The sequence below is a fragment of the Lissotriton vulgaris genome, chromosome 4_1 (assembly GCF_964263255.1).
Source record: "Lissotriton vulgaris chromosome 4_1, aLisVul1.2, whole genome shotgun sequence".
In the NCBI taxonomy this organism is placed as follows: Eukaryota; Metazoa; Chordata; class Amphibia; order Caudata; family Salamandridae; genus Lissotriton; species Lissotriton vulgaris.
Window position 1 is genome coordinate 1,359,761,674 of NC_141691.1, and position 25,896 is coordinate 1,359,787,569.

Below are 25,896 nucleotides of genomic sequence, written 5' to 3' on the forward strand. Positions count from 1 at the left end.
TCTCGATGACTTTGGCAGGGAATGGGAGGAGCGAGATGGGGTGGTAGTTTTTAAGTTCAGAGGGGTCTGCTGTGGGTTTCTTCAGAAGGGCGCTGAGTTCAGCGTGTTTCCGGATTTCCGGGAAGGTAGCGGAGTTGAAGGAACAGTTCATGACATCGCGGAGATGGGGTGCGATGATGGAGTCTGCTTTGTTGAAGATGTGGTGGGGGCATGGGTCGGTTGGCGATCCTGAGTGGATGGAGTTCATCAGGCGGATGGTGTCTTCAGTAGTGATTGGGTTCCATGCGCAAAGGTTGTTAGAGTTCTGTTTAGGTTCGGGGGTGGGTGGAGTTGACTGGTCTTCTGATTGATTTTCAAAGCTGTTATGTATGTCGGCGATTTTGTTGTGGAAGAATGAGGATAATGAGTCGCAGAGGTCTTGGGAGGGAGTGATGTCGGTGGTGCGGACGGTGGGGTTGGTAAAGTCTTTTACGATGTTGAATAGTTCCTTGCTGTTTTGGGCGTTGTTGTCAAGTCGATCTTTGAGTGCTGATTTCTTGGTGGATCGGATCAGTTGGTGGTGTTTGCGGGTGGCGTTCTTGAAGATGGCCAAGTTGTCAGTGGATGGGTTTTTTCTCCAGGCTTTCTCGAGGGTGCGGCAGAGCTTCTTGGATTTCTTGAGGTCGTCGTTGAACCAGGGGGCTTTTTTGCTACCTTGCTTGATTTGATGGTTTTTCAGGGGTGCTAGTTCGTCGGCGCTGAGGGTGATCCATTGTGTGAGGTTGGTTGCTGCTTGGTTTGGGTCCGATGATTTGGGGGGAGGGTTTAGGTGAAGCGAAGAAGAGAGCTGGGCGGTGGTGATTTTGTTCCAATTTCTTCGGGGGATAGGTTGTGGGGGGTTGTGGGTCGAGGTCTTTTTGTAGTTGAAGTGAACGCAGCTGTGGTCCGTCCAGTGGAGAGCTGTGGTGTGGTCGAAGGAGATGTGTTTGCTGGAGGTGAAGATTGGGTCGAGCGTGTGTCCGGCAAGGTGGGTGGGGGTGTCAACAAGTTGTTTGAGTCCGAGATTTGCCAGGTTGTCCAGAAGGGTAGTGGTGGTGTTGTCGTTATTTTTTTCCAGGTGGAAGTTGAGGTCTCCCAGTAGGATGTAGTCCACTGAAGTCAGTGATGTCTTCTCTGAATTGTGTGCGGGGTCCTGGAGGTCTGTAGATGAGGGTGCCTCTGAGTGTGGTCTTGGGGTCGGTGTGGATCTGGAAGTGAAGGTGTTCGGCAGTAGCGAGGTTATCGTCGAGGCTCGTCGTGATGCGGATGGTGTTCCTATGGACGATGGCTATGCCTCCTCCCGTTTGGTTGATGCGGTCCTTTCGAATGATCTTGTAGCCGTCCGGGATGGCTATGGCGATGTCTGGGGCTGATGAGGCGTTCATCCATGTTTCTGTAAGGAAGGCGACGTCCGGCAATGTAGTGGCGAGTAGGTTCCAGAGTTCGATGGAGTGTCTGTGGACCGAGCGGGTGTTGAGCAGGATGCACTTTAGGTGGTTGTTGTCGGAGCTCTGTTTTGAGTTAGTGGATTTGGTGACTGTCCTTTACTTTAGTGATCGTTGTTGGTGGCTTTGTGAGGGAGCAGACAGTGATCCAGTGGACGACTGCATGCCCCTTCCCCCCCACCACCCCACTATTGACTGCCTACTGTGAAACTTTTAAAAAGTAGAAACTGTCCCTTTAAGAAACACAAGCATCTTTTTAAAATAAAGCTTCCAGGTAGGAAGGGCAGGGGTATACTGACCCTTGCAGGCCTCCTTTGCTACGTTCACAGCCATTTACAGGGGTTTTAAGATTCTTACTGTCACGTTAATATTAATCAAGCAGCTGTGTTTTCAACTTCCTGCTAATATAATTTTTTTTAATGTGACGATTAGTACATCAGTTGTATAGCAAAAGGCACACAAGTATTCACTAGCAAGTCTGTGTGCAGTTTGAATGCTCTGGTTTTTCTGATCAAAACACATGGGTCACATTACTTTTATAGTGGGCTCTAGGAGCGAGCACTCCTTATCTGTGCTGGATGATAACTATATGCTGTTACTTGTTTTTGCAATAATTTTTGCTGTTCTCCAGTGTGATAGCACTAATTTGGAATATCTCTTTATAAAATAAGACACAGAATATAAGCATTTGCAAAGTAGGTGTTTGAAAACACAATGCTATATGCTAGCATTTAACTTAACTTGCATTTTAGCTCTGAGACTTGGGTTTATTTAACCGCTTAAATGCCGAGACTTTTTCCCCCAGTGCTGAGCCCTTTTATGGCTATTTGGCGTACATCGTGCTTAAGTCTTTTTTTTTTTAAACACAAACTATATTGAATATTTACATACAGACATGTGCCACTGTATAGCGATATAAAGAATTCCCAATCTTCAAGCTAGGAAAAAGAAAAGAAAAGATTTTCGGTAATTACAATCCAGGTATCAAGAGTGTTGTGGAAAACTACTCCGCCATACACTTGGCCTATGGGATTACAATCCGAATAATCTGTAGACCAATGCATTCACCCCCACCCCCTCCCTGAATTCTGCATCATTACGATATTCATCTGTACACAGACATAGCACAACTGGATGTAGTTATACTTGTGGGCACATGATCAAAGGGACCATCTAATCCACTGAGAATGGGCATCAATAGCTTAAAGTGTCATGAGTAACATGTCAAGCCGTAAGGCTTCCTTCGGAAATATAACAGGGTAGCAAAGGGATATCCCAACCTGGAGCAGAGCAGTGGTAGGACAGAACATACAATGAATAAAACCCACTCTGTGCAAGGCTAGCCATGAGCAATCTCCAGAGCCTTAAAAAATTAAATGTGTACATCTCATTCCATAGCTACGGGCCTCTTCTGCAAACCTCAGTACTCCTCCCTAGGCAAGGCACCACTTTCAGCCTCTCCCGACCTCAGGACTTCCTTCCACCATTGGGGGACAAGGGGGTGCCACTGGGGATTCCCATTATCTCCTGAGGAGGCGTTTTGCCAATAAAATCGCAAAATTGGCAGAACGAGTGCCACTCTGGAACCCTTAGGCATTGGGTATAATCCTAGAATGCATTGTTCCACTGTGTCAGTGGTCCAGCTCAGTCAACTCTGACAAAGTGATTCGGAAAGCCGCCTAATAAGATAACAATGGGCAGGCCCATAACATATGCAGCAAATTTGCAACTGGGGCAGGTAGAGGACACAGTGGGGAACACAGAGTGTAGCCTCTGTGGCGAGAAGTAGGCCCCTGTGTAAGATAGAAAACTGAATGAACTTAAAGTGGCAGTTGCAGAAGAATAAAGTGGGGCATTCAATAAGGAAGGCTTGTTCTTTATCATGGAGACCTCGTGTGAAGTCCTCTTCCCACTTGGTCTGCTGGGAGCTTAGGAAACCATCAGGTGTGCACGCAGACCACAATATAAATAGCGAGTGAGGTGGTTGCCATAATCCATAACCTGCATTGCTTGTATGAATTTCTGTCTATCCGGTTCAGAACCGCACAGCACCCAACGTTGAACATAACAAATAATGCTGGAGTGTGTTAAAAAGAGTGTTTCTGGCAGACCATGAGTACCGACAAAATCATGGGTGGACTGGTTCGAAGAGCAAACAAATTTCCGTTACTCCTCCCTGCTCCCAGGGACATAGATTAATCGCTGTGAGGGTACCCGAAGACGAGGGAAGACCCCATAAAGCTGATTTGAGGGACGTGATATTTTTTTTTTTTTTTTTTAAACCTTTATTACTAGAAAAGTAGTACAGTTACAGACCTACAACCACAGAGGCCGGCAAGTAGCAATATATATCAAAGTCACAATGTTACACAGCTCATCAGCCGACAGCCCGTGGGTCCGGCAGCGATACCGTACGTCAAAGCAGAGATCTTGTGGTGATAGGAGGATGAATGAAAGGTTTCACATTTTATATTTTATAAAACAAACACACAAACAAAAATTCCGAGGCAATAGACTATACAGTGAGTGGCTGTCTCAGTTAGCAGGGGAAGCAACCCAGCTAAAGGAGCTGATTTGATAAAGTATAGAGGCTCTCGGGGCGGGAAGGGGGCCGAGAGTAGGCAAGCAAGTCGTATACCATAGGATATAGATGCATGGAATGCATGGTCACGGGAACAGAGGAACATCAGAGGCTTCCACGAAAGGGGGGGTGCAAATCTCTCCACGATACGAGTTCCATTGGCCCCATATCCTCCCCCACTTCTTGGGCCTGCCACGGGCGACATACACAGTTTTTTCTCTGAACGTGCACCAGTCCATGTTTTCTTTCCATGTTGAAACCAGAGGTGCCCTCTGAGACCCCCACAGTTGGGCTATGTCCCTTTTCGCTATCATGTTGCCGAGGGTGGCCCATTGAGTCTGAGCAACGCTGTAATCATTCGGCTCCCAGACGTTCAACAAACAGCGTCTGGCCTCTGGCAATAAGGAAACACCCGTCACCTCTTCCATAACAGCATGCACACGGTTCCAAAATACCACAACATCCGGACATTCCCATAAAATATGAAGAAAGGTAGCAAGCATACCGCAGCCGCGCCTACACAACCCATCCACAGAATAACCCATACACATCAAGCGTGGACCCGTGACATAAACTCGATGTAAAATCTTCAGTTGTACCAGCCGGAGACGCGCCGGAATCGCGACCTCCTTAGGGGAAGATATCGCGGCCTGCCAGTCTTCATCATCCAACTCCAGTCCATCGCCGGTCCAAGCCCCACGAAGCTGTACAAGGAGATCCGAGCGGTCATTGATAAGTTTTTTTATAAATGAGAGAAATAGTACTATCGGGGACGTACCCATCAAGCACTCTATCTTCCAGGGGGGAGGACTCAGGAATAGCGGTTCCGGCTGGGAAGACCGACTCAAGCGCATGGCGAATCTGGATATAGCGGAAGTGCTCCCTATCACTCAATGTGTATTCCCGTTTGAGTTCATCGAAAGTTTTAATTCTGTTCTTGACCCAGAGATCTCCGACCTTACTGATACCGATGAGGTCCCATTTGTCGAATCCCTTCGTCGTCCAGAGACTGCCCAGTCTCTCTACCGCATAAAGCGGGGTAGCTCTAGTCAACTTGTCCGACCACCCCGTGGCAGCGGTTGCACTACCCCACACCCGTACCGCAACCCCAGTGGGGCCAGTCAGATTCTTCCTAGCCGATTTGGAGTAGAGCGCCCTATTATAGTCGCCTCCCGGCAGCTGCCATCTATCCATTTCGAATGCGGGATTCGGGACCGGACCGTACATTGCGTGGTTGATTGCACTCAGTTGGGACGCCCAATAGTATCGTTTGATATTGGGCAACGCTATGCCGCCATCGTACCAGGGCAAAGTCAATTTCGCCAGTGCGATGCGAGGCCGCCCGCCCCACACAAGCTTCCTCTGAAGGCCCTCAATCTCGGCTAAATAACTGGCGGGCACCAAATCAAGCTTTTTTTGGATGGTGTACAGGAATCGGGGAAGAGACAAAATCTTAAAGAGGGCCGCTCTCCCTACCGGGGACAGCGGCAAACCACACCACGCCGTGACGTCCGATCTAAGCCGGAGAAGCGGAGGAAGCAAGTTCCTCTCATATCGCGCCGCGGAGTCCAACGATATGTAAATCCCCAAATACTTAAAACCGTCGTGTGATATCGGTATCGGACAGAAGCGGGGCAAGAGAGGCAATTCTCCAGTAAGTGAATAGATACAGGACTTGGCCCAATTAATAACCAAGCCAGAATTTCTCCCGAAGGAACTCAAAACGTCAAACAATACTCCTAATGATTTACGAGGGGAAGTGAGGTACAGCAAAATATCGTCTGCATACAACAATATACGATCCTCAAAGTCAGGGGACCACCTAATGCCTTTAAGCGATGGCTCCCACCGAAGCCACGCGGCAAGGGGCTCAAGGGCGAGCGCGAAGAGCAGTGGTGACAAAGGGCAGCCCTGCCGCGTGCCTCTTCCGAGAACAAAAGGTTCCGAGGCCCTACCGTTAACCACCACTTGGGCCAGTGGTTGCTCATACAGGAGTCTAACCCACCCGATGAAATTGGGGCCAAAACCAAATTTTGCAAGGGCCGCCCACAGATACGGCCACTCCACCGTGTCAAAGGCCATCGAGGCATCCAAAGAAACCAAGATGGCCGGTTCACGAAGCGACCCCGCCCTTGCCAATACGCCATGAAGACGGCGAAGGTTGAGCGCATTATTGCGATGAGGAATGAACCCAGACTGATCTGGGTGTATCAAATCGCTGATCACCTTTATCAGTCGATTTGCCAATAGTTTTGCCAAAATCTTTGGCTCGACGTTCAAAAGCGAAATCGGCCTGTATGATGAACATTAGTCGCAGGGTTTCCCGTCCTTGTGGATGACTACAATGGACGCCAGTCTGGTCCCGGGGAAGGGATCCAAGATCTCGCGATTCCAAAAACATTTGGCGAAGATATGGCGCCATTTTGTCGGGACACAGCTTGTACAGCACGATCGGGATACCATTCGGGCCGGAGGCCTTCCCCGAGCGAAGGGAGCGGATAGCGAGCGCTATTTCATCGGTGCAAAAGTCCGCTTCCATAAGCTCCCTGTCTGACTCCGACAGGCTAGGCAACGCGATATCCCTAAGTAGCAAATGTGAGTCCTCCTCCGGTCTGTCCGAGACCGGCGCGTAGACCTTCTGAAAGTGCTGGGCAAAGACCCCGACTATCTCAACCGGGTCCACAACCCACGTCCCATCCTCTCTTTCAACAACAGGCACCACCCGATTCAACCTTTCTCTTTTATCCAACCAAGCAATCAATTTTACCGCTTTGTCACCGACATCGTACAAACGCCCCTGTTGCTCACGACTCATCGCCTTGGCCACATCAGTCACCAGAGCCCTGTAGTCAGACTGTTTAAGGGCTAGAACATGCAGCCCCTCAGGTGTAACCCCGGATTCCAACTCTTCTTCCAAAGCAGTAATTTCATTCTCCAAACATACCACCTCCTCATTCTTGCTTTTCCTCGCGCTGGCAATCAAGGACAAGGTTTGACCACAAATCACAGTCTTATAAGCCTCCCACAGGGAGATGGAGGAGGACACCGACCCCACGTTCTCAGCAAAGTAGTAATCCATACATTTAACCACCTCGGCTCTAGTTTTAGGATTACGAAGGTGCCAGGGGTTAATCGGAGCAACCCAGCCCTCAGTTCCCAACTGTACATCAATAGTAAGCCAGAGTGGGGAGTGGTCCGAGATCCCCCTCTCAAGGTGTCGAATTTCCCTCACAGAGACCACCTGCACCGCCGGCATTAGGATATAATCAAGCCTCGAGAGACTTCCTTGTGCACCCGAATAAAACGTATATTGTGCCTGCCCGGGGTGTAGTTGCCTCCAGCAATCCACTAAACCCAACGCCTCCAGGAAGTTGCCCAGCCATGATTGTGATTTTGGGAAAATCCTGGGGGGGCTACGATCCTCACTACCACAGACAACCGAGTTAAAGTCACCACCCACAACCAAAATACCCTCAGGGAAACCCAAAACCACCCTTCACAAATCAGAAAACGTGGTGGACTGTAAGCCTGGCGGGACATATACAGAGAGTATGGAGATCGCCTTCCCTTCCCAGCGGCCCGTAATGGCCGCATATCGGCCTCTAACATCCAGCACGGTGTCGTCTATCTCCAGGGGGAGGGAGCCCCTAACGAGGTCGCCTGCCCCCCTCGACCCGGTGGTAAATCCGGAATGTGCCGCCAGACGATAGCCCCGTCTATTCAATGCATGGCATGTGTTCCCTATCAGATGCGTTTCCTGCAATAACACTATGTCTGGGGAAAGACGTTTCAAGTATTGCAGAACTATCCCTCGCTTTATCCTATCGCCCAGACCATTAACATTCCAACTCAGCACCCTCAGCCCCCCACCCCCATCCCAGAAATGAGAACAGTGCTCCCCCCACGAAGAAACAGGCACAAAAGACGGAAAATGCAACAAAGTGTAGCCTCGAAATAAACAAAGAAACAAAGACCCCCCCCCCCCCCCCCCCCCCCAGAGGAAACCCCAAAACACCCCCCCCCACCCTGCACCCCTGCGTTAGACCAAAAAGCCACCCCAACTTGCAGTGTGCCTGTCGCCCCATTAAACTAACCTACAAAAAGAGAGAAAAACCCCCTTGAGGAGGAAGAGTCCCGATTCCTCCCACCCCCGGGTAATCATCAATATATGTACACAAGAATCATCGAACCACTGCTATAACTCCATAGAGCTGGCATGCCGGTAAGGACTCACTCCTCCTTTTCCTCCAGGCCTCCTTCAGCGCCCCTCGATCGTTCCGGGCAGTTCCGATGCGCCGGCAGAGTGTCGAGCCAGTCACTGACCACCTCAGGGCGGTCAAAGAAGAGCACACGTTCCTCATATTCAATCCTCAATCGGGCTGGGAAAAGCAAGGCGTACTTCAGTTCCATGTCTCTAAGTTGCCGTTTCACCCCCGTGAAGCCCATATGTTGTTTTTGCACCGCCTGTGTAAAATCCGGATAAAAACTGATCGATGCATTTTCAAATTTTGTGGGACCATTGGTGCGTGATGCTTGAAGAATAGCGTCTGTCCCGAAAATTAAAGATCCTGGCTATGATAGGCCTCGGGGCGGCACCCAGTGTAGGCTTCCCGCCTGGAACTCTGTGGGCACGCTCCACCGTGAAAAAAGTTACTAAGGCCCTTAGGTGTTAAGTGATTCAACACGAGGTCCTCCACCAGAAGGTCTGTGGATAAGTCAGTGGAATTCTCCGGAACACCGATGATGCGGACGTTGTTGCGCCTGGCCCGGCTCTCGAAATCATCCAGCCGACGGGCAAACAAGTCATTAGATGTTCGGAGATTACGGACTTCGGTCTGAAGATCCGAGACATCAGTAGTGAGACTTGCAGTCTTAATGTCCAGGGACTTGACCCGCTCATTGGTCTTCGCGAGATCCGTCCTGATGAGGTTGACTTTGATTGCCACTGTGTATCTTAGAAGCCAGTGTCTCGTACTGCTGGCCCATAGATGTCTTTACACTTGCAATGGCGCCCATGACGTCCCTCAATGTCAATTCTTCCGTCGCAGAAGAGCCATCTCCAGTCTCGTCCAAAACTTTACCCACTCCACCAGGGGATCCTTCGGGCGGGTGAAGCGATCCATAGTATTGGATTGAGTGATACCCCCTCGGTACATGCCCCTGGTGGCCCGCTTCTCGCTCTCCGCCTTGCTCGCCATTTTGAGCAGCGAGCCCTCACTGGCCTTTTGGGACCAGGTTAGAATGGCTCTCCGCAAAACTGACTTGTAGAGTCTGGGGACGAAGGCGAAGGACAAGCTTAGAGCCGGTAGCAAGACACAGGCCAACAGTGTCAACAGGCAGCAAGTCGCAATAGACAATGACCAAAAACGAAACCGAAAGTACCACAGGGGCAGTGGCTGAGTCTCACTGGCCGTTGTTGTTCAATTGCCACCTGGGTACCTCGGGGACTCAAGTCCGTGGATAGTCATCGATGTAGGCCGCGAAGTTTCGAAGTGTAGTAAGTCTGGTTCCCGGCGGCCAAATTGGTTTTTGAAAAAAAGATATTGTGTCAGCAGGGCATCAGCTAGTAGAACCCGTCATCAAAATCAGGATACGTGGCAGGATAGATGCGAGAGGCGGAAAGGGTCTCGGGAGCCCTGTGCTCACGCGTCCATCTTGGATGCGCGCGAAGCTCCTCCGGACGTGATAGTTTTGGAGAGATTCCCATCCAACAAATCCTATGCTTCATGGTATATTTGTATGCTTAAATAACAGAATCTCGGGGGTGCCATTTGAATATTGACATCCCAAAAAGGCAGGGCAGGCTTATCGTAAGTGTCAGCAGAAGAAAAAGCATAGGATTTACCAAAGGTAAAGTCAGAGGCCGGATGAAATTGCCAAACGAGGAAAGCAGCTGAGAGATCCCAGCCAGATCCGCACGTCAATCCCATACAAACAATACCATATCCTCTGCATATAATGATACTGCATGCATCCCGGGACCCTGGGGAATCCCCCATCCCTGTGCATCCTGCCTAAGCCGCTGCGCCTGAGACTCCAGCACCGGAACAAATAGCAGCGGGAAAAGTGTTCAACCAGGTCCAGTGTAACAGAACACTGGATATGGGGAGGATATATCTGGCCGTGTCCTATCCGATGCAGTGGAATGAGTGTACAGTAATTTAATCCACCTCCGATTGGAGGGATGAAAACCAAAACATGTTTAGGGAGCAAACATTACGTCCCATATAAGAGTTTTGAAGGCCTGCCGGAGATCTAACGAAAAGCAACCAACCATTGGATATTGACCACGGGCCACATCCATGATATCTGGTAAGAGCTGCGTATATTGAGTGAAGCTTATGGTGTGGAACAAAACCACTCTGATCGGCAGGGGGGACTGTGTCTAAATGTCACAAACTGCTACATTAATGTCTATTTGTGTAGTCACATGATCATGTTGAGGCTTAAATATTGATAGGATAGGTGTGGGTGATGGCAGCGATCGACTCATGCATGCTAGTAATGCACTGGATTTGCCAGACTCTGTCTGAGTCCTCTGCATATAGGCCCTATAATCAATAATGCACATGTGATCGAGACGCTCAGCATAATTACCTCTTGCTTCCTCATTCCCCACTGCAGACTTCTGTAATGGACCCAGGCTCTGACGGGAGTCAGGTCACGAAGGATATTTTTGCGAGCTCCCACCACAGCGTTGATGGACACCCCCTGATCACAGCCTTATAGGTCTCCTATTCCTCTAACCGTGAGGAGACAGTGTTAGTATTCTCAGAAAAGTAGGGATCGATTGTGTTAGCCAGGTATCTTGAAACACTGCATCCTCCAAAAACTGGGGCTTCTTGCCCCAAGTAGAGATGGGAGACCGCACCTGACCCCAAGATAATGTGAGCACTAGGGGATTATGATCCGATAGTTTTACATAGGTATGTCACATGAGTAACATTTGCTTGGAGAGAAGTCGTGCAAATGACCCTATCAAGGCATGCATGCAGTTTATGTCGGGCGAATAGAATGAGTATTCGAGCATGCCATTATTATGATTGCGCCAAATATCGGACAGGGTCCACCCCTGAACTCATTGCTGCAAAGCCCTGGCTTGTCAGATTGAGCCTGGGAGAGGAGGGTGGGTGCGATTCAAATTGATATCTAAGACCGCATTAGAATCCCCTCCTATGACCCAGGGATAATGTGGCCAATCTGTGAGTATCTTTGATTAGTGTTAAAAAAAACATTCTGCTACAAATTGAGTGCATAATTACTACCAAGCACTACCACTGTGCCATTTCAAGATGACTCTAATGAGAACATAACAGCATATTAATCAATTCTATTGTCTAAAACAGCGAAAGAGACCCCTGCTTGCAACCAAATTGCCGCAGCCATTGCAAAGGCAAAATAAGAGGTATGAAACAACTGACCCTTCCATTTTCTGCGCATTTTAAGGGCAGTAGTAAGATGAGTCTCTTGCAAATAAACTATATGTGCCTTACGACGGTGCTGTTGCGCTAGTATTCTATATTTCTTCTGTACTGATCCCATGCCCCCGAAGTTACAGGTTATCAAGTTATAGTTACTGTCAGCAGCGAGCATTATAAGGTTCAATTAGACAGGTAGAACTTCACCCCACCCAGCACACCATAGTACCAAAGGTGCGTATAACATGTGACGATGGCCTGTAACCTAGAACAAACCCCGAATCCAAGGTCCAGCGAAGATTGTATGACTAAAACTGTCAGAAAAGCATTAGAACAGAATAATAAAATGTGCATTCACTTTTGGGGTGCATAGCAGTGAACCAGCCATATAGCCAATGGTTTAAAGAGAGCACCATCTAGGCAGCAGTACCCACCCAGACCCAGAGCCCCAGAATCCAGAACATCAGAATGGAGTGAAAACAATAATTGTACACAATATGGGAAACCGATATAGCGACAGCCATAGCGGTATCTAACAGATGCCACCAGAGTCCTCATGTAGGCATTGTAGTTCCATACCCTGTCAGTGTCATTAGGAATATCATTGTGCCTACCCAAATGGGCTCCTCCACAATGCCCATGGCTGCAACTTCAGAGAAGGTATCACATAATCTGTGCCATAGAACAGAGGAGCAGTGTACCCCCCCCCCCCCCCCCACCCGTCATTGATGCTCACAAACGTCATCCAAGAATTTAATTGGCAGTTTGTGTCGTGACTGAAGCGAAAAGTGCCATACTGCCAGAGGAATCAGAGTTCAAGGAGAAGAACTGGAATGAATTTGCAGATGCTTGTCTCGGAGAGAAGTCGCTGAATCTGAAAGAGACACGTTAGTGATAGATTCTTTACCTTAGAATATCCCCAGGCGTCAGACTGTATCCGGAAATTTTTGCGTAGCAGTACCCTTGCGCGTCGGTAGGCGTCGTCTGCGGCTCCGCATCCGTCGTCTGCGTCGTGGGCGCCGTGATGACGTTGTCGGAGTACTTAGACGCCCCTCCGCGTGCTGACGTCAGTTCTTCTTTCTTCCGCACCAGCAAGCGCAGATCTGAAAAAAGCAGTACTTCTAGTCACTTTTTGACTAACTTTTTGGATCATTTTGATCATCTTTTCAAAGTCGTACGACTCCGATCGGTGCCATAGGGATGCCTGGATTTAAGCACTGCGAGGATTGCGACCGCACGATGTCGGTCACGGATCCTCACCACCTGTGTCTAGGCGTCGACCACGACGACAAGGCCTGCTCCGACTGCCGGGCCGGAGCGGTCCCGCAGGCGACTCGAACTCCGGCAGTCGGTCCCGCGCCGCGAGAGGTCCCGGTCCCACGGGAGGTCGAGGGACAGGTCGCGGTGTCGGAGCCACCACAGCTCCGGGAGTCGGCACCACTCCTCCGGGTCGAAGTCGTCGTCAGGTAAGAAACACAAGAAGTTGAAGAGGCATCATCGCTCTTCTGACTCCCCCCGACGCTCGCGCGACGCGGCCGGGGGTACGGGTGACACCGCCCACGCGGCTCCGTCGGAGTCGCGGGCGCCGCGTCCAGCTCCACACCCTCCGGTCCCTGGGCGAGACGTGACGCCGGAGAAGATCGAGCGCTTCCTCATGGCCATGAGGTCCCTCTCTCCTCAGACGGGCTCCGCGGGGCCTTCGGGCCCAGCAGACCCGTCTGAGGCCCCTAGCGGGTCGGGGGCTTCGGCCCTGACGCCGTCGAGTGCTTCGACCCCGACGCCGCCGGTGCCTTCGGGTCCGGCGCCACTGGACCCCACTAGACCCGCTTCGGGATCTGTGTCGTCGATGGTGGACCTTACGACCCCCCCGGCGTCGGTCCGTCAGGTGTCCCCTGCGGCGGCGCCGTCCCCGATGCCTCCCTCGCTCCGGTTCCGGCGTCGGAACGGCGCCGCTGGGCGCCGCTCTCGACGGCGCTTGGGGAGTTTTACTTCAATGAACCGGCCCCATCAATTGACAACCCTGATTATCAGGAGATGGGTGATGAGTATTGGGAGGGGTCTGAGGACCCTCTGACCCGAGAGTGTCAGGTCAGTCTCAAGAGGACTGGACAGGTGAACTTGAGGATGCCAGTGGTCTGGACACCTCTCCAGACACTGGTTTTGTCTCGCCTCCTACCGTGGCTTCGGAGGAGGGGGCAACTTACAGTGTGGTGTTGATGAGGGCTGCCAAGGCCTTGGGCCTTGAGCTCCCCGTTGCGGCCGTGAGGACTAACCTCCTCACTGAGGTCCTTAAACTGCAGTCATGCCCGACAAAGCCTCTGCTGCTGTTTAATGAGACCTTGACCGACGTTCGCCCGTAGATAGGAACGTGGCCAGACGCCACCGCCCGGCCCCGGGTGACCCGGTTTTCCTTTCCTCCCACCCCACCCCCGAGAGCCTGGTCATCCAGGCATCCACTTCCCAGACCGCATTCCCGTTGGCTCCGCCGAACAGGGAATTCAAGAGGTACGAGATGTATGGTAAAAAGGACTTCTCCTTCCTTAGTCTGGGACTGCGGTCTTCCAACACCGCATGCCTCTTGGGCCGCTACACCCACTCTCTGTGGGATACGGTTGCGGAAGTGCTGCCAGAGTGTCCGTTGGAGTTACGGGCCAAACTCGGCCAGGCCCTTGAGGAGGGCCGGGATACAGCCAGATATTCAATCCGGTGTGGGCTGGATACCACCGACTCACTAGGTAGAGCGATGGCAACGACGGTGGCGATTAGACGCCACGCCTGGTTGAGGTCTGCCAACTTTTCGGCCGATGTCCAGAACACATTGATGGACATGCCGTTTGATGGCCGTCGCCTTTTTGGCGACAAGGCACACCATGCGCTTGAGCTCTTTAAAGACTCCAGAGCTACGGCCAAGTCCTTGGGCCTCTCGGCCCGCGCCAGCAAACGGGTGCCTTTCGCTCCTTTCGTGGCCAAGGAAGGGGCGCCCCCACACGTGCTGCCAGCCACATGCCGGAGGCTAACATCCAGCGCGGTGGCGGCCGTGGAAATCGCTGTGGAGGCGGTTGGGGACAACGGCGAGGCCAGTCCATACCCTCACCCGCAGCATCTGCCTCTAAACCCTCCTAGTCCGTGCTTTTCGGCCCATGTGACGCCAGTGGGGGGCAGGGTTCGCCATCACCACTCTCACTGGCTCACTGTCACTTTGGACAGGTGGGTGCTGCAGATCGTCCGAAGGGGCTACTCCCTCCCCTTCGAGATGACCCCTCAAGCCATGCCATCGCAACACCACCGCGTATCGGGGGATCATTTGCGGCTTCTGCAGGAGGAAGTTTCGGCCCTCTTGGCCAAGGGGGCCATCGAGCGCGTTCCTGGGCCAGAAGTAGGACGTGGTTGCTACTCCCACTACTTTCTAGTACCCAAGAAGGGCAAAGGGGGCCTAGGCCCTATCTTGGACCTACGGAACGTCAACGGCTTCCTCCGGAAGGAGAAGTTCAAGATGCTGACTGGCTCATGTGAGAAGTTGGCCTGATATGCAGGGCTCACTATTCTAGTGATCACTATGTATCATACCAAACGACCCTTATTGATGATTGGTTGTAAGTCAACCTTATAGACCAGCTATCCTAGTAGCATGGACAAGAGCAGTCTTTAGGCTAAACTCTAGAGGGCGTGTTAAGCCAGCTGTTATACCATCACATATACCCCTTGAACACCAAGTGAAAGGACACCAAACAAGTTGTTATGAAAATAAAAGGATATTTATTATAACACAACAGCCCTGGACTCTTTATGAGGACAGGGCGCTAAGCACAATACAAAGCTCTTAAAGAAATACCGAAAGTCGCACAATTTACACAAATGCCCGAGGGGCATGAAAAACCATATACTCTAAAAGTGGAATGCGAAATTACTAGCAGGTAAGTACTACTCTCAGAGACTTTAGAACCGCTGGACCTACAATGCTGAACCCTTAGATTAGAAGCAGGAGGCCTAGGGACGTCGTGTGCAGAGTGGAAACTCTCACGCGTAATGTGGGACAAAGTCTATGGATCCTAGTAAATGCAAAAGCTAGTGTTCTCGGGCGAACCCGACTAGGTAGGTCAAAAACGAAAGTGGATCTAGACACTTAGAGAGTGGATCTACGCTGGAGCACCGTGGTACTCGGTTTACCTAGCCCAGGGGCTGCGGCTGCATAGGGTTCAAGTGTCGTCGGGAATCCTCGTTGACGAACCAGGAGCCTGAAGTGGAAGTTGCTGGCAGGCGACCAGTGAAGATGTTCCGGGCTGATCCAAGGACTGGATCAGTTGAAGAAGAGTACCTGTAAGCAGAGGGGACCAAGTTCTGAATCACTAGCCAGTGATTAGGTGGGCACCAGGATGGCACCGGACGAGGTCACTCAGCCAGGCGAAGAGGTGACACGGGATTCTGCTGCTGCACGGACCAGGGGTGCTGATGTCGACCAGGCTGGAGGTCTGCGAGCTGTCCCACGTCGGATGTCAGCTGCTGGCGATGCTGGATCCGGTGAAGGAGGCAACAAGCCTTGGCTACGGCAAGCCCACGTGGAGACACAAAATGGCGTCTTGAGTGGACCAGGAGGGTCCGAGGAGGGTCCCCTTCAGGAGGAGACTAGGGCCAGTCTAGAGGAGCTAGACCAGCGGTGAAAACAACGTAGGTCGTCGTCTGGAGGGTCACTAGCCAACGGGCAAGTGACCGGACAACGGAGCAGCAACCCAGGAGCAAAAGGGCCCCACGCAGATCTGTTGGATGCTGGGGGGCTGGTCCTTGGAGCTCGTGCTGCTTGGGGTTGGGGCTTCTCTTACCCCAGTGCACCCACTCGAGGGTCCCTCGGTGGTCGTGCTGGTTCAGTATCGTGCTGGTTCTGATGATCGCCGGGTCCTCTGGTCTCGTCGCACCTACGGTTCTTAGCTGTGCTGTAGAGGCAGGTTGAGGTCAGAGAGTGCAGGGAGTCCGGGTCTCGTCGAGCTGGGCAGTCTGGTTCCGGAGGAAGGACGTTTCAGCAAACCGCAAGATACTTAGGTGGTGCCTGCTGCTGCAGGGTGACTACTCCTTAGTCACAAGGGAGAAATCTTAGGAAGAAGTCTTGAGTTCCTTTCATAGAAAGTAGTTTCAGGATTCAAAGAGGATCTAATTTGGAAGGGTCCCGCTATTACCTTTATTCTAAAGAAAAAGGCTGGTACGCGACTAGGTCCTGCCCATGGGTGGGACCAGGAAGGGGGGTGGTTACACCCCTCTCCCCTGTCCGGACTTTCCCCAGCTCAGGGGCTGGTGTGCCCCTGGAACTGGTTCAAGCCGGCATGTGCACAGTGAGCACCGGGCTGCCACTTGCAGTCACCTTCCTATTCAGCCCTGCCTACCTAGGATACACAAAACCCTGTCTGGGATGGTGCTAGCACCGCCCCTGACAGGAAACCCTTTGTCCAAGCTCTCCTCGCTGGAAGGACTCCCAGCAGCAGGAGGTCAGACTTGTGTCTGTGGTGGCAGCATCCATTTTGTGGAGCTGAGGCTTCAGTTAACTTTAACCGGGGTTCACAGTTACATACATGTCGTGTCCCTCTAGAAGGGTGGAATGCTAACCCCGTTGCAGAATTGGCGAGGGGTTAGTATTCCAATTCGTATGACACCTTACTCGACATGTTTTGATAAAGCGATACCAAAGTTGGCAAATAACCGCGAGGATTATAAGGCACTTAAGAGTATATGGTACGCGTTATCATGGAACAGCTATTAGGACTTGGTTCCGCAAGCTGCAGATGGGCTCAGCTCAGGCCAGAGCACCATCTCACATAATTCCAAGCACTCTGCCTTCAGGATTGTCAAGGCCTGCCATAGGAGTGACTGATAGGAATATATGTGTCCATTTTAGGGTTAGATATAGGTATACTATATCTAAAGCAAAGGGTGATTACACCACCTTGCCCCAACTGTCGTGCAGCCAGTTGTGTCAGATTTAGATGGCCAGCCAGGGGTGGCATAATACATGCTGCAGCCCGTGGTAGGCCCTGGGTACACCTATGCCCAGAGTTACAGGGTCTGATAAGGTGGCCCAGTACCTATTGGTAAATGCACCTAAGGTACACGGAATCCATTTTACAGAGAGAGCAGTAGGCCTGGGGCCCTGAATGGCAGGGTCCCAGGTCAACTAAGTCGGGAAACCAGCAAAACACCAGGAAAAAAGTTGGGGGTAACCATAGTCCGGTATCCACCCTCCTACACAACCCCACCCCCCCAAACGAATGGAGATAAGGCTATCCTTGACCAGGTAAGCCTATATTGCCTGAGTGGCCATATGAGGTGGTACATGCACTGGCATGGTTACCCCCTATCTCATGGTCCACTAAGCAATCCCTCACCCTAAGGGTATCTGAGGGTCTCCACCATAGGGAATCTCTACCTGTGGTGTGTTTTGGCAAAGAACAAGGCTGGTGTGGGAATGGAGTACTGAAGTGAGACTCCACTAATGTTGGGCTCAACTTCCTCCAATCACTATCCACCATATGTGCCTTTCTTTCCAGTACTGAGTTGCTGTGAGCTCTCAGGGTCAACCTCTGGCTACCTAAAGCTGGAGGCTGAGTCCCTCTGTTTGGCTTACTGGAGGGACAGGTCAGGGTTGGAGTTTTTAGGCCCCAGGTTTGGCTGTGCCCAACGGTGTCCATCTGTGGGAGGTCCCTAGCTAATTTTAAGGGGGATCCCTCAGGAGTTTGTTTTATTTTCACTGGGCTAGGACTACTAGCTTCAGTGCCCTTAATCTGCTGATTTGGAACTTCTTTTGGACAGGGGGCCCTTTGGGGTCCACCACTGGCCTCCCTGACCTCCACAGCCCTGGGCTGACTGAGGCAGGGTAGAGAGGGGCAGGTTACCTGCTCCAGACTGGGTCCCACCTTGGAAGGGTCCACTGACATCAGGGGCTCTGCCAGGCTAGGCCTGACTACCTCTGGGGCAGTTCCTTCACAAGGGGTCAGATCAGTTCCCTGAGGAGGCTGATCCTTTCCTAAAGTCTGGTGGGAGGGAGATTCCTCTTCCTCCTCAATGCTCTCTGTCTGAGTGGAGTGATCCATAGTTTCAGGCTTCACAACACTATTATCTGTCTGAGTTTGAGCTGTGGCCATCACAACTCCACCAACCTTTTCAGGAAGGGACTCAGTTTGGGTATGGGCTGTGACCATCACAGCCTTGCCAACCTGTTCAGGAAAGGCATCTTTCTGGGATAGGGCTGTGACTGGCACATCCCTCCTGACCTGTTCAGAGAGGACATCTTGGACTGGGGCTGTGGCTATCACTGCCCCACTAACCTTACCATGGAGGTTTGCCATTTTAAAATGGGTTTCTTGCTTTACCTCAGCCCAGGCTGAGATCTCTAAATCATTCCCCAGTAGGCAATCTACAGGCAAGTTTGGTGACACTGCCACTCTCTTGTGACCAGTGACACCTCCCCAGCTGAGATTTACCACTGCATGGGATGATCTCTCTGCACTTCATCAATGTTCATTACCAGGTATGTGGCTCCAGGTATAAGTTGCCTTGAGGGGACTAGGCTCTCAGTCACCATGGTGATGCTAGCCCCTGTGTCTCTATAGGCCTCAACTTTTGAACCATTGATGAGGGGCTCCTGTCTGTACTTGCCCAACGTGTTGGGACAAGCTGTGAATTTGGCAAACCCCATGCCAGTCTCACAGACAAGAGTATCTAAGTCAGGGGACCTGGTTAGGCCAGAGTCCCCAGGAACTCCCAAAGAAAATGCACCCAGATTCTTGGGGGCACTCCCACCACCTGGGGGATTACTACTAGTAGTAACAGGAGGCTGGGAAGTTTTATTTGGGGGTATGTTCTCCTTATTGTTGTTGGCCTTTGGGCAACTGCTGTCAGTTTTGTAATGGCCTACCTGTTTGCAGGTATGACAATAAGGTTTCTTTTGGGAATTGGAAGGATTTTGGGACCCACCCTTTTCAGGAGATTTTTGGGGCCCTGGGGTTTGATCAGAAGATTTATTCCCACCCTTCTTTTGAGGCTTGGTTGATTCTTTCTTTTGGTCACCACCCTGGTTCTTAGGCCTAACCCTGGTTCTGACCCATTTGTCTGCCCTCTTACCCAATTCTTGTGGAGAGGTCAGATCAGAGTCTACCAGGTGCTGGTGTAATAACTGGTTCTGACAATTATTTAAGACTTGCTCTCTCATAATTAGATTGTACAATCCTTTGAAATCAGTAACCTTACTTCCCAATAGCCAGCCTTCAAAAGCCTTAGTGGCACAATCAACAAAGTCAGCCCAATCCTGAGACTGAGTTTTCTGGGTGTCTCTGAACATCAACCTGTACTGTTCAGTTGTTAAGCCAAACCCATCAATCAGTGTATTCTTCAGGACTTGGTAATTGTTAGCATCCTCAGCTCTAGTAGTGAGGAGCTTATCTCTACCTTTGCCTTCAAAGGAGAGCCACAAGATAGCTGCCCACTGACTCTGGGGGATGCACTGGACAGTGCAGGCCCTCTCCAAAGCAGTCATCCATTTGTGGATGTCATCCCCTTGTTTAAAGGGGGGCACTATCTTACTCAGGTGTCTAGTGTCTAAACTCCTATCTTTTTCTCTAGGTAAAATGCTGCCACCAGTGGGGTCTGTCCCACTCCATTTCTGCTCTCTAGCAAAGGCAAGTCTCTCTTTGGCCAGGGCAAGTTCTTCCCTTTCAATCCTCAGATTGACTTCCCTCATCTTGGCCTCATGCTCTCTCCTCTGAGGGGATGTCATCCCTCTGTGAGAAGAGGTCTGAGAGCCATTGGTTCGAATGAATCTGTTAGAGCCTCTGGATAGAGACCTAACTCGTCCACTCCCAATGTTAAGCCTGCCTGAGAGTGGGCCTGGGGCTCCCCCAAGTCCATTCTCATGCCTACTTAAGTTGGTCCTGGTGAGTCTACTGACTTCTACCTGACCCTTGTCTGCCTCATCCCCTGACAACTCCTGATCCTCTTCCTCACCTTCACTGACTGCTTCATTGAGGTTAAGGTCAGGGTCCCAAAGGGTTCCCTCTAAGGGGGGCATGTTCCCATCTGGATTAGAAGGGCCTGTATTAGAAGCCCTCCTGGCATCATAGGTCTCTAAGAGACCAATCAGGAATGGGATGGTAGGGTTAGAACCCTGTTTTAGCTTCCTGGAGGTACACACTTGTCTCATCTCCTGGAAGCTAAGAGCAGCATATCTTGATATGACCTGTGGAGGGTCAACTGACACAAGGGGGGGGGGGGGGGCTCTGAGTTCCCTCCTTTGTCTGACATGCTTCTAGTGTGGTGTAAGTGATGCACCTACCTACACTATTTGTTTGCCTACTGGTCTCTAAGAGTTGTAGTCAGGGTGTGCTAGGCCCTGTTAAACTACAACAGCTGGTTCAGTGGAACTCAGAGTATTCTAAGCTAAGTTATATGTACCTTGGTACTTACGTGATCTTTCAAATGATATTCTTAGGATACGTGTGGTAAAACAACAGCAAGCTCAAATCCCAACCGCTGCTCACCAATGTGAGAAGTTGGCCTGATATGCAGAGCTCACTATTCTAGTGATCACTATGTATCATACCAAACGACCCTTATTGATGATTGGTTGTAAGTCAACCTTATAGACCAGCTATCCTAGTAGCATGGACAAGAGCAGTCTTTAGGCTAAACTCTAGAGGGCGTGTTAAGCCAGCTGTTATACCATCACATATACCCCTTGAACACCAAGTGAAAGGACACCAAACAAGTTGTTATGAAAATAAAAGGATATTTATTATAACACAACAGCCCTGGACTCTTTATGAGGACAGGGCGCTAAGCACAATACAAAGCTCTTAAAGAAATACTGAAAGTCGCACAATTTACACAAATGCCCGAGGGGCACGAAAAACCATATACTCTAAAAGTGGAATGCGAAATTACTAGCAGGTAAGTACTACTCTCAGAGACTTTAGAACCGCTGGACCTACAATGCTGAACCCATAGATTAGAAGCAAGAGGCCTAGGGACGTCGTGTGCAGAGTGGAAACTCTCACGCGTAATGTGGGACAAAGTCTATGGATCCTAGTAAATGCAAAAGCTAGTGTTCTCGGGCGAACCCGACTAGGTAGGTCAAAAACGAAAGTGGATCTAGACACTTAGAGAGTGGATCTACGCTGGAGCACCGTGGTACTCGGTTTACCTAGCCCAGGGGCTGCGGCTGCATAGGGTTCAAGTGTCGTCGGGAATCCTCGTTGACGAGCCTGAAGTGGAAGTTGCTGGCAGGCGACCAGTGAAGATGTTCCGGGCTGATCCAAGGACTGGATCAGTTGAAGAGTACCTGTAAGCAGAGGGGACCAAGTTCTGAATCACTAGCCAGTGATTAGGTGGGCACCAGGATGGCACCGGACGAGGTCACTCAGCCAGGCGAAGAGGTGACACGGGATTCTGCTGCTGCACGGACCAGGGGCGCTGATGTCGACCAGGCTGGAGGTCTGTGAGCTGTCCCACGTCGGATGTCTGCTGCTGGCGATGCTGGATCCGGTGAAGGAGGCAACAAGCCTTGGCTACGGCAAGCCCACGTGGCTACACAAAATGGCGTCTTGAGTGGACCAGGAGGGTCCGAGGAGGGTCCCCTTCAGGAGGAGACTAGGGCCAGTCTAGAGGAGCCAGACCAGCGGTGAAAACAACGTAGGTCGTCGTCTGGATGGTCACTAGCCAATGGGCAAGTGACCGGACAACGGAGCCGCAACCCAGGAGCAAAAGGGCCCCACGCAGATCTGGTGGATGCTGGGGGGCTGGTCCTTGGAGCTCGTGCTGCTTGGGGTTGGGGCTTCTCTTACCCCAGTGCACCCACTCGAGGGTCCCTCGGTGGTCGTGCTGGTTCAGTGTCGTGCTGGTTCTGATGATCGCCGGGGTCCTCTGGTCTCGTCGCACCTACGGTTCTCAGCTGTGCTGTAGAGGCAGGTTGAAGTCAGAGAGGGCAGGGAGTCCGGGTCTCGTCGAGCTGGGCAGTCTGGTTCCGGAGGAAGGACGTTTCCGCAAACCGCAAGATACTTAGGTGGTACCTGCTGCTGCAGGGTGACTACTCCTTAGTCACAAGGGAGAAATCTTAGGAAGAAGTCTTAAGTTCCTTTCGTAGAAAGTAGTTTCAGGATTCAAAGATGATCTAATTTGGAAGGGTCCCCGCTCCTACCTTTATTCTAAAGAAAGGGGCTGGTACGCGACTAGGTCCTGCCCATGGGTGGGACCAGGAAGGGGGGTGGTTACACCCCTCTCCCCGGTCCGGACTTTACCCAGCTCAGGGGCTGGTGTGCCCCTGGAACTGGTTCAAGCCGGCATATGCACAGTGAGCACCGGGGTGCCACTTGCAGTCACCTTCCTATTCAGCCCTGCCTACCTAGGATAAACAAAACCCTGTCTGGGATGGTGCTAGCACCGCCCCTGACAGGAAACCCTTTGTCCAAGCTCTCCTCGCTGGAAGGACTCCCAGCAGCAGGAGGTCAGACTTGTGTCTGTGGTGGCAGCATCCATTTTGTGATGCTGAGGCTTGAGTAAACTTTAACCGGGGTTCACAGTTACATACATGTCGTGTCCCTCTAGAAGGGTGGAATGCTAACCCCGTCGCCAGAATTGGCGAGGGGTTAGTATTCCAATTCGTATGACACCTTACTCGACATGTTTTGATAAAGCGATACCAAAGTTGGCAAATAACCGCGAGGATTATAAGGCACTTAAGAGTATATGGTACACGTTATCATAGAACAGCTATTAGGACTTGCTTCCGCAAGCTGTAGACGGGCTCAGCTCAGGCCAGAGCACCATCTCACATAATTCCAAGCACTCTGCCTTCAGGATTGTCAAGGCCTGCCATAGGAGTGACTGATAGGAATATATGTGTCCATTTTAAGGTTAGATATAGGTATACTATATCTAAAGCAAAGGGTGATTACACCACCTTGCCCCAGCTGTCGTGCAGCCAGTTTTGTCAGATTTAGATGGCCAGCCAGGGGTGGCATAATACATGCTGCAGCCCCTGGTAGGCCCTGGGTACACCTATGCCCTGAGTTACAGGGTCTGATAAGGTGGCCCAGTACCAATTGGTAAATGCACCTAAGGTACACGGAATCCATTTTACAGAGAGAGCAGTAGGCCTGGAGCCCTGAATGGCAGGGTCCCAGGTCAACTAAGTCGGGAAACCAGCAAAACACCAGGAAAAAAGTTGGGGGTAACCTTAGTCAGGTATCCACCCTCCTACAGCTCAGATCTTAGCTGCCCTGGACCCAGGAGACTGGATGGTAGCGTTGGACTTGTAGGACGCTTATTTCCACATCCCCGTCTTGCCGTCCCACCGGCGTTACCTGCGGTTCACGGTAGGCCACGAGCACTTTCAGTTTACCATGCTCCCCTTCGGCCTTACAAGCGCCCCACGGGTGTTCACGAAGGGGATGGCGGTGGTCGCAGCTCATCTGCGCAGGTTAGGGATTTATTTAATTTATTAATTTAATGGTTTTGTAAAGCGCGTAGTAACTCAATAAGCATCCCAGCGCTGACCTGCTTCTCCAGGGGTTTCAGCCATCTAACGAAATTATGTTTGAGGGAAAAGGAGAGTCTTTAAAGATTTCCTGAACTGGAGGTAATTCGATTCTGTTCTCAGTCTTCGTGGTAGGTGATTCCAGTGTTTGGCCGTGTGGACCGAGAAGCGACGGCCACCGGTCTTAGCTTTTTTGACTCTGGGGACTGAGATAAGATTTTCTCCGCTGGACCGGAGATCTCTTTCCGCCTTGTAGGGGATTAAGAGTTCCTTGAGAAGGGGGGGGCCGTTATTGTTGAGGGTTTTGTGGGCCAAGCAGAGGGCCTTGAAGACGACCCTTTCTCTGACTGGGAGCCAGTGCAGAGACTTGAGAGCTGGCTTGGCAGAGGATCTTGCAGGTGTGCCCGTAAGTAGGCGGGCGGCGGCGTTTTGGACTTTCTGCAACGTGTTAAGGGTGGCTTCGGGAGCTCCCAGGTAGATAGCGTTGCAGTAGTCCAATCTCGCCAGGATTAGACCCTGAATGAGGAGCCTCCTCGCGTTTGCGGGGATCAGGGGGAAGATCTTCCTACAGGCTCTGATGAGACCAAAGCGTGTCCCTGCCGTCTTTTTTGCCTGAGTTTTAAAGCTCATGTCCTTCTCGATCCACACGCCCAGGCTTTTAACCTCGTCCTTGGGTGCGGGAGGGTCACCCAAGCAGCTGGGCCAGAGGTGAAGTAGCAGGGAAGGCCCCTTGTGACCCAGCATGAGTATCTCGGTCTTTGACCCGTTCAGCTTTAACGATGAAAGATTCATCCATCGGTGGACTTCGGAGAGACAACTGTGAAGATCAGAGGGGGCGTGATGGGGGTGTGACAGGGTTACAATCAACTGGGTGTCGTCGGCGTAGTTGATAATTGACACGCCGAACGAACGGACCCTCTTCTCCAGTGGGGCCATGTACACGTTAAATAACGTAGGGCTCAGGGATGAGCCCTGCGGTACTCCACATCGGAGGGGGATGATAGGTGAGTGGCTGTCGTTCTCCCAAACCTGGAAGGAACGTCCTGATAAGAAGGATTTTAGCCACTTCAGGGCCATACCCTTTAATCCAATTTCTCCCAGTCGTTGGATTAGGGTGGGATCGTCTACAGTGTCGAAGGCCGCACTGAGGTCCAGGAGGATCACTGCCACTGATCCTCCCGTATCCAGAATGCTTCTGGCCTTCTCTACTGCTGCCAGGAGGGCGATGTCGGTGCCCTGGCCTGGACGGAACCCTGTCTGGGAGACCCCTAATAGGTTATTGCTCTCTAGGAAACGTGACAGTTGTTTCTTCACCAACTTCTCCGCGATCTTGCTGTTTCCTGGGAGAAGGGAGATGGGCCTGTAATTGGAAAGGTCCTGCGGGTCTAGGGAGGGTTTTTTTAGAAGGCCTTTAACTGCTGCCGCTTTCCAGCTGGGGGGAACTGTGCCCTCCGAAAGGGAGGAGTTAATTAGAGCCGTGAGGGGGGGATAATGGTGCTAGACACTTTTTTCAGGAAGCGGACGGGTGCGGGGTCGAGGGGGGAGCCACTTTTAATTGAGGCCAAAGTTGCCCCTACCTCTTCCGTTGTCACTGGGCCAAAGGCATCCAGGGAGGGTTGGGGGCTATCAGAAGGGAGGGGGGGGGTTAGTGGTAGTGATGGTGGGATCCCGATCCGTGTGGGCCGATTCAGGGGGGGGTATAGCCAGGAGAATTTTTTGGATCTTCTCGTCAAAGAAGGTGGCTAGATTGGTGCATTTGCTTTCTGCTTCTTTAGGATCGAGAGGTTTGAGTGGGGGGTCGGGGCGTGGAGGAGTTCTTTGAGAACGGAGTAGGTTTCGTGAGCCGAGCAGGCAGCGTTTTTAATTCTGCTCTCGTAGAAACAGATTTTGGTGTTGCGTAACTCCTTTTTGTAGGATTTTACGGAG

At 51.4% G+C, this 25,896-nt stretch overlaps 1 protein-coding gene and 1 pseudogene across 2 annotated transcripts in view; one reads left to right on the plus strand and one right to left on the minus strand.

The window, feature by feature from the left end:
* The window catches only part of LPIN2 (lipin 2), a 791,695-nt gene that overhangs the window by 559,517 nt on the left and 206,282 nt on the right, over positions 1-25,896 (plus strand). The window lies entirely within an intron of this gene.
* LOC147723989 (uncharacterized) overlaps positions 12,216-25,896 on the minus strand; it is a 38,927-nt pseudogene continuing 25,246 nt past the window's right edge.